Raw genomic sequence first — 7,990 nt, 5'->3', positions numbered from 1 at the left:
TATAAAGCCCTTCTCTAGCCCGATGTTCACTCCCATGCTCACCTCCATCCACATCATTGTGGTTACTCCGATCAGGTAAAGTTCCACGTGCTGCAGCTTCAGCATAAGAAGGGAGGTTAAAAGCATCTTCAACATCTTCAAGATTTAAATCAGCTACATCCGTATCAGAGATAGCTTCGTAGAAATTTTCTGTAATCAGTGAGCTTGACATGGTGACCCTACAGATGCCTTCAGGGGAAACCTGCGGTTATTCTGCTAGGGCTTCTGCAAGGAAAACGAGAAAAACGGGCCAAAAAAGGCCAGGGTTTCCGCCAGGAACACGCCAAATCTCAACACAATCCGATAGAGCTTCGCCTTGAAGAACAAAATATCTTGGGCAAAAGGCCGAGAAGCGATACAGGACCTTCCCTCCCCTAGGAGGGTTGTCCAGGGTTTCCCCCTTCGAGATATGGTGGTCAATATGCTCTCGCTGAGGGGCCTGGAGCCGACTGTAGGCCGACGCTATGGAGCAAGTTATTGTAGTAGACGCACTTGCTCTACAGCACAAGTCCACAATAATCAGCAGCAAAGTTGATACTGTCCCTCCAGGGGTGAGTGACATCAAAAACCTTTTTGCCCTCCAAAACGAGGCAACATGTTAAAGACCTTTAATGACTCCGTTACTAAGATAGCGCTACAGACACAGACACAAAGCAACGGCTATGTTATCAACATTCGCTCTCCAAGTGCATACAACTTGCAGAGAAGTCAAGAAATGCCTGCTAAAAGATTGCTGGTTGGTATTATTGCTTTGCTTTTGCTTTGGTGGCTCGTTTAAAAGACAATTTTCACCCCTTTCTCTTGTCTACAACCATACCACAGGGAAAGCACCGGTTCTCATCCGATCACCGAAGTTAAGCCCTGTTGGGCGGGATTACTACTTGGATGGGTGACCGCCTGGGAATACCCCGTGTTGTAGACTTTTCATTTTCTCAGCCGTTTTATTTTGCATATGTTCATTTTTTCTTTCTTTTACTACCAACTTTGGCTATTCCAGTGGCTGGAAAGCACAAATAACTTTTTACACATTTCAGGAGACTCAAAAGATACCCAGAGAACATGAAAAGTACCCTTAAAATGATCGCGGGATAAATTAGAATCTAAGTCTCGCACGCTAACGTTCGCGTGTGAAACGGTTATTTATGACATCAAATTGGCATGTGTGACATCAAATAATTCGAAGCAAAATGATATTCTACCTTGCAGAACGGTTTTCAAGCAGCTGAAAGTGCGGAAAACTACGCCAATTCCCAAAGAAATGCGTCCGATCAACAACGGCAAAGCAAACAACACACGCGAGCCGTTGCATATTAACGGTCAACACGAATTCGAGCCGTCAAAACAATTCTATTCATGACTTGACTTGGAGAATGTCGGAGGCTCAGACCGTTGTCTAGTTTAGTCAACGAACAACCAACACAACAATCGTAAGGTAGAAATCAACTCGCGGTTTGGCCAGCACTTCTCCTGTTACTTTGCTTGTCCTTTGCTCTTTCCATACTGTAAGTCAACGAACGTTACTTCGAGGACAAACTTGGCGGGAATCGAGTCAATGATTGACTACCTGCCGAAACAAATGCAAATCGGAAAAGCCACCTTCTTCAGTTCAGTGCAACATGGATGCATGACAACACGAGTTCCAGCGCAGTCGCCATTTCAGTTGCAGCTGGAAATCCTTGGCTTGCTTGACACGTTCCTTTGTTGTTCACTGTGCCCAATTGTCCAGCCCGGCCCGGCCAACTGACGAACAAAGCAAAGCGTCAATCATTAACCATCCACCATTAACAGGGCACACACTTGCACTTTTTCGGGGGCGAGCGCGAACGCAGGCCCCCACTACCAGAAATTATACGCTCGAGTTACCCACATTTAGGGTAATCACAAGGGTCAACCCGATCGAAGAGCAATGAAAGGACCTCACCTTGACAGGACTGCGTCCCTGATCACAGTACCTCCCGCGTCAGGTAAGTATGGAAATTCTTGACACGGGGGCCGTCAGAGGCAAACCTCCTTACCTCTATATCCTTGTGGTAGTGCTTTGCGGGTGTGCTAGAACCTCCAGCCTCACTTCTAGGCGGCTCTACAGTAGCTTCCCTCCTCAGTCTGCACCTGCTGAAAGAGAAAAACGCCAGACGTTAGTGTCAGGATGAGTCTTTCTTTGATTCAATGAAGGTTTCTTTCCCGGGGGGAAGTGGGCTGCACTCGGAGGTAGTGCTATACCGAGGCAAGCCTCTTTTCCACAGCCCAGTTCCAAAAATCAGTTTAATATATGAGCTGCTGAATGAGCAGCGTATCAGATATTAAGCTGAAAAGAACAGATTTTTTTTTGTATTTAAAATATAAAACCGTGGAGACCAGGCAATTTTATTTAAGTTGACCATGATCCTAAAGTTAATGGTAAGTAAATTAGCAAGTACTTAAATATTAGAGTTCAATTGTGCTAGCTACGATTTGTAAATCTATTAATGTCAATGTCCATTTTCTCCTAAAGGCGGATACAAACAGCGCACAGGCCACAAGGGCCCGGAGTAAGCATCCGCCTAGTAAGTAGAACTAATGATAAACTAAAGATAAGCAAAAAGTATTTACAGAAGTAGAAGAAAAAGTTGCAAGAGAAAATTGTAAAGACAGAAAGAAAGATCCCGATTTGAGTTAACAGAGCAGAAGGCATTTCTGAAAGACCAGAAATTCCTCATAGCATCGGCACGACTACAACAGATTCTAATCTGGACATCTTTCTTAATAAGATTAACTATCGCATCGGAATTTAAAATTGAACGTCTAAAAGTAGCACGATTTCTAGCAAACCAACACGAATAGATGATCGTCGCTATTAGGTACTCAGAAAGAGAAGTACCAGTAGAAGACTGGTCACAAGAAAAAGGGTAATACACCAATATGGGGGAAACAGAAAAAGGAGAGTCAAGCAAGGTACAAAAGAGGGGGGAGAAATGATCCCAGACTTTTACAACTCTGGGACATTCCAAGAAACAATTCTCGATTGTTTTAGGCCTATTACATAACACACACTTATCGTTATCAATGTAGCCCCAAGATTTAATGAAATAACGCACCCAGACTACCCTGTGAATGACAAGCCAAATGATATTGTTTTTCTTGTTTTCGATTAATTTTAGTTTAGATTTACGCCACACCCAGGCCCAGCAGTTAATGGGGCGACCTATTACAGAGCCCCAAAAACCAGAGCACCGGGGTGCTACGCGAACAGGATCAAGGAGCAAGAGATACAAATTCTTGCAAGTCAAAACATCAGGTAAGGTACCAGCCTTTTGATGTAAGAAACGAAAACTATCTAAACAAATACAGTAATAATTAGAAGGAAGAGATAAAGAAGGACATAAATTCCTTGGAAAACAAAAACAGGAATCAAGAATAGTTAATCTACGACCTAAGAAATAACACGCAAGATAATGCCAGTTACAGGTGCCAAAATCATCCCTAAGACTTTAAAAATTGGAAAGACTTAAACTAGCGCACTTAACTTCGAAATTTACAATGTTAAGGCCCCCAGATGCTACGGGCGCACAGCAACGATCACGACTGACATTTTCCAGTTTTCCCTTCCAAATAAAGGGCCACACGATAGACTTGAATTTATCGCACACCCAGTGGGGTGGAGGAATGACCTTAGCGACATGCCATAGGCGACTCACGCCCACGACATTAACGATTAAGGCTCTGCCTACTAAAGATCTCTCTGTTTCCAAAGATTAAAAACTGAACTAAGTTTATCAAGCTTACACCGCCAGTTATCGTCATCAACACCGACTAAACCGTAGGAAAAAAAGACACCCAAAACTCTCATCTTATTGGCCCACTTAAGGCCCAAGGGGGAATCCCTGATCGCACGCCATCCCCTACGTTTACGGGTGCTATACAAAATACTAATCCGACGAATTTCAGTCTTTAAGCTATCCCACCACTTTCGCAAGGAAGTGAAATCAGGGATTTTAAGCTTATAATTGGCAATCGCTTTGGACAAAACATTCCGAAATTCAACGTCAGAAAGCAAAGAATTATTAAACCTCCAAACGCCAGAACCGCGCTTGGAGAAACCAGCAATAAATTCAATTTTAAGAAAATCGTGATCAGATAAAACAAATGGCAAAATATCGCAACTAGCCTTTGAGACTAGGCTATTTGCAACTAGAAAGCGATCAATTCTAGATGCTTGCGTGTGATCATTAAACCAAGTGAAAACAACGCTGTGCAGATTATGTTTACGCCAAATGTCAGTGAGTGAGAAATCGGCACGTAAAGAACAAAGAAGCTTTTGATCGGACACAGGAACAAAAGAAAAATTCAATTTATCCAAAACGTTGTCAACACAATTGAAATCTCCCCCGATTACCAAATCGCCTTGGGAGAGAAAATAATCATGCAGACAGAAGAAAAAAATTTACGATCAGAAATGACATTAGAAAAATAGATATTAACAAGATTTAGCCTAAAACCATTAACATCAATTAATAAGCTGAAAACCCTGCTGTCAGAATCAGCCAAAAAACGAATAACTTTACCGGAAAAATTCAAAGAGAAAAGGACGGCAACACCAGCAGATTTCCCGTCCCAAAGGACCAAACACACTTGTCCTTGCAAAGCTTTTCAAATTTCTCAGCTTGTTTTTTGCACGAGACATGCATATCCTGCAAAAGCACAATGTCAAAATTCAAAAGGCTTAGCTAATGAATGATTTTTGCAGATTTACCAGACAACCCGAGTCCTCGTACATTCAAGGAAATGATCTTGAGCTTATCCATTGGAAAAAATATTAATAGTAATCATACCGGCGTCTACGCCTGTAAGAAACACAAGTCCAACCGGTATCGTCGTCGTCGTCGTCGTAGTCCGAATAATCACGATGCGAAGAACGGTCACGCCATAGTCCTTTCGCAAATACTCACGAGCGCGGTAATGATGACGGTCTTCTCGATCTCTTCTCCTTTCTTCGATGACTTGTATCTTCTTCGATCCCCTCTTTCCCTTTCATCGTCGCTTTTCTCCGATTCATGTCGCCGATCTTTATCATCACGCTCCGCCTTCTTCCTTGAGTCCCCGACCTTTACACCTCTTTTCTCTTCGCCCCTTTGTTGTTTGTCTTTGTTCCTTTCTCTACCCTTGTCTTTCTCCTGCCTCGCCTTGTGCAATCACCCACCCTCCATTTCCATGCGGCCTTGTTGTTCCATTTCTTGCTGTTTATTCTTCACCTGATCCATTTTCACTCGAAATTTCTGCTTTTCCTTCTGCTTTTTGTCGTCCGTCTCCTCTGCATCGTCTTTTAAACCGCTGTCCACATTAGCACTTTTAAGGACAAACGGAAAATCGGCCAGGTTGTGGTTATCAGCCTTACACACTGTACACTTAGCCGGTTCCTCGCAGTTTTCCGTGTGGTGACCAAGACGTTCACAATTGAAACAACGAATGGACGAACAGTCCTTCACGAGGTGGTCTTCAGAACCGCAATTATGACACGTTTTAGGTTGGCTTGGATACCACACACAAATGAATTCACCGGCCAGGTTGATGGTCGAAGCAATATGCCGGGAGAAACTCATCCGAGCAGTACGCACACCATTATCAATAAACTGTGCTATTTTATCCCTTCGAAAGCTGCAAACACGACCATAATGATTTAAACGGCCAATTAAGACCGTGTCTGGCAGCTCAGCTGCCACTTCATACAGCTTAACAAGAACTAGGCAGTTTTCACAGTCGCCCAGGAAAATGGTTGAACCACCAATCTCAACACGGGCGACCTCCAACGCTACTTCTTTCGCTAGCTGGGAGTCAAACGTTACAATCCAGGTTTTATTCGAAGCTTTCCTCTGGATGGTAGTGATTTCATTGATATCAATGCCAGCAGCGTCAAATGCCTCGAGGATAGTTTGACTAGTAACCATCGTGTCAACCGCAAAATAAACCGAGCGATCTTTAACGAGCCTAGACTTATCTCTACCACTCTGGAACACCACACATTTGAATCGCAAACCATTACTAAGCAAATTCCTAAGTACATCGAACTGGAACCTCAGGTGTGATCTCCACCCACAATTCACTCAAACAGGATCAACCAGTTTCGCATCCGGGACATCCCCACTCTCTGCGGTGCTAGTAAATTGACTAATCGAAACACTTTCTTCACTCATTCTCAACTTAAAAGGATTGCTAAAGGAAGCAAAAATATCGGAAGCCCTCTGAGACCTCTCCGAGTGGCCTACAGTTCATTTAAAGTGAGTTTAATGAGAAAGGAGGAGAGCTCATTTGAAAAGTGAACTTGCTTGCCCCGGGGTAAGCCGTGGCGAAGCAGAATGAGGGGATTAGTTAGTAAGATAGGAGTGGTATATAATTTGTTAATTAGCATCGACACCCAGCTCCATGCAGGGGACACTAGGTGGCACACGCAGAAAGCGTGGGAAATGGTTTCTTTTTCGCCACATCCCACACACCGATCACTCACAGCCAGTCGGCGCCAGGACTTTAGGTATGCCCACGTCTTGACTATGCCGTGAGCGATCCGCCACACTATGTGGCTTTCCCAGTTCGTACTAAGACCACCATAGATGTTACCGCATATGCTATCCCAATTAAAAGAGCAGTCGAACCTCCATTCCCACCGGGAAGCGCAAACGAGCCGCTGGGGGGAGAGGGGGTGAGCCTTGAATAAAAGGTCTTGACACTGTGGTCAGGGATTAGATCGAAATCTACCCCAATCCGGTCGACCGTGGTAAGAACAGCTTGGTAAATAGGGGGCTTGGCATCCCCTAGGTGTTTGGGGACCTCGTTAGAGCATAGAAACGCCCAGTTTTTCATTCGGCGGCTCAGAGGAAAGCCGATCGAGTAACGCGCGAAAAAGACCATTTTTTCTTGCACGATAAAGCACCCACGGGGGTGACCCACCTGAGTTTGAGGGCATGCAATTTCTCGAGAGCATTAACTACCGATAAACCCCCGTGTTGCCAGGGGAGCCGACAGGTATCCCCTTTAACTAGTTCGGTTTTCCCGTTCCACAAAAAGGTCCAAATTGCTTTGGACACTCTTGTGTGAACCCAGTCTGGCATATTGACCACTATGGCCGTGTACCAGAGGCCAGAGGCTCCGAGCGTGTTTATTACCATGGACTTGCTTTTAAGGACAAGGTCCTAGTGCACCAGAGGTTAAGGTGTTTTTCGAGTTTAGACACTCGATCAGCCCAGTTAGCTTGGTCAAGGTTAGTGTTACCAAGATAAACATGGAGGATTTTAAGCTTATCGGCCACCCAGGTGATGTTAACAGGTCCTCAGGTACGCCCGGCTTGAGAGCCAACCCATGCGCCCACTGTTTTCTTGGGGTTAAGCCGCAAGCCAGATCCTCGCTCGAAAATATTAATAAGGTTAAAAGCGCATGTTATTGAGTAATCATTAGCCAGTATTAGAGTCGTGTCATCAGCGTACTGAGACACTTTGCATTGTTTATATTTAGAGCCGGGGATTTGAATTCCCTGTATGCTCGTATCGCATTGAATGGCTTGTCCTAAAGTTTCGACCACAAGGCAATATAGAAGGGGTGAAAGTGGACAACCTTTCCTAACCCCTCGCTGGAGGGAAAAGGGCGAAGAAAGCCAGCCATTGTTTATGACCAACGAGGTTATATCCGTGTAAATCACTCAAACCCAGCGACGGAAGTCCGGGCCGAAATTAAATTTCCCGAGAACTTGTTGGAGGAAAGTGTGACTTACCTGGTCAAAGGCTTTTTCTTGGTCCAGGTTAATAACAACTGCAGGGAGCTGTTTAAGCCGGACGAAATCGATGGTGTCCCGTAGTAGAAAAAGGTTTTCAAATATGCTGCGTCCGGGGATGCTAGAGGTTTGATCCTCACTGAGGATATTAGGGAGAACCTTGCATATACGATTGGAGAAGGCCTTTGTCGCAATCTTATAGTCAAGGTTCAGAAG

At 44.5% G+C, this 7,990-nt stretch overlaps 2 non-coding genes and 2 pseudogenes across 2 annotated transcripts; 1 reads left to right on the top strand and 3 right to left on the bottom strand.

Annotated features, from left to right (window-relative positions):
* Positions 1-842: 842 nt before the first annotated feature.
* On the top strand, positions 843-961 carry LOC149101878 (5S ribosomal RNA). Its single transcript, XR_016202702.1, has one exon. It is a non-coding gene; the product is annotated as a 5S ribosomal RNA (ribosomal RNA).
* Positions 962-1,847: 886 nt separating this feature from the next.
* Positions 1,848-2,011, bottom strand: LOC149101877 (U1 spliceosomal RNA). Its single transcript, XR_016202634.1, has one exon. It is a non-coding gene; the product is annotated as a U1 spliceosomal RNA (small nuclear RNA).
* A 214-nt stretch (positions 2,012-2,225) lies between these two features.
* On the bottom strand, positions 2,226-2,388 carry LOC149101876 (U2 spliceosomal RNA; annotated as a pseudogene).
* Positions 2,389-4,347: 1,959 nt separating this feature from the next.
* On the bottom strand, positions 4,348-6,206 carry LOC149101875 (uncharacterized; annotated as a pseudogene).
* Between the last annotated feature and the right edge of the window lie 1,784 nt (positions 6,207-7,990).

Source organism: Orbicella faveolata, unplaced genomic scaffold, assembly GCF_042242905.1.
Source record: "Orbicella faveolata isolate gen_17 unplaced genomic scaffold, um_ofav_v1 contig_36, whole genome shotgun sequence".
In the NCBI taxonomy this organism is placed as follows: domain Eukaryota; kingdom Metazoa; phylum Cnidaria; class Anthozoa; order Scleractinia; family Merulinidae; genus Orbicella; species Orbicella faveolata.
This window is presented reverse-complemented; position numbering and strand designations above follow the sequence as displayed.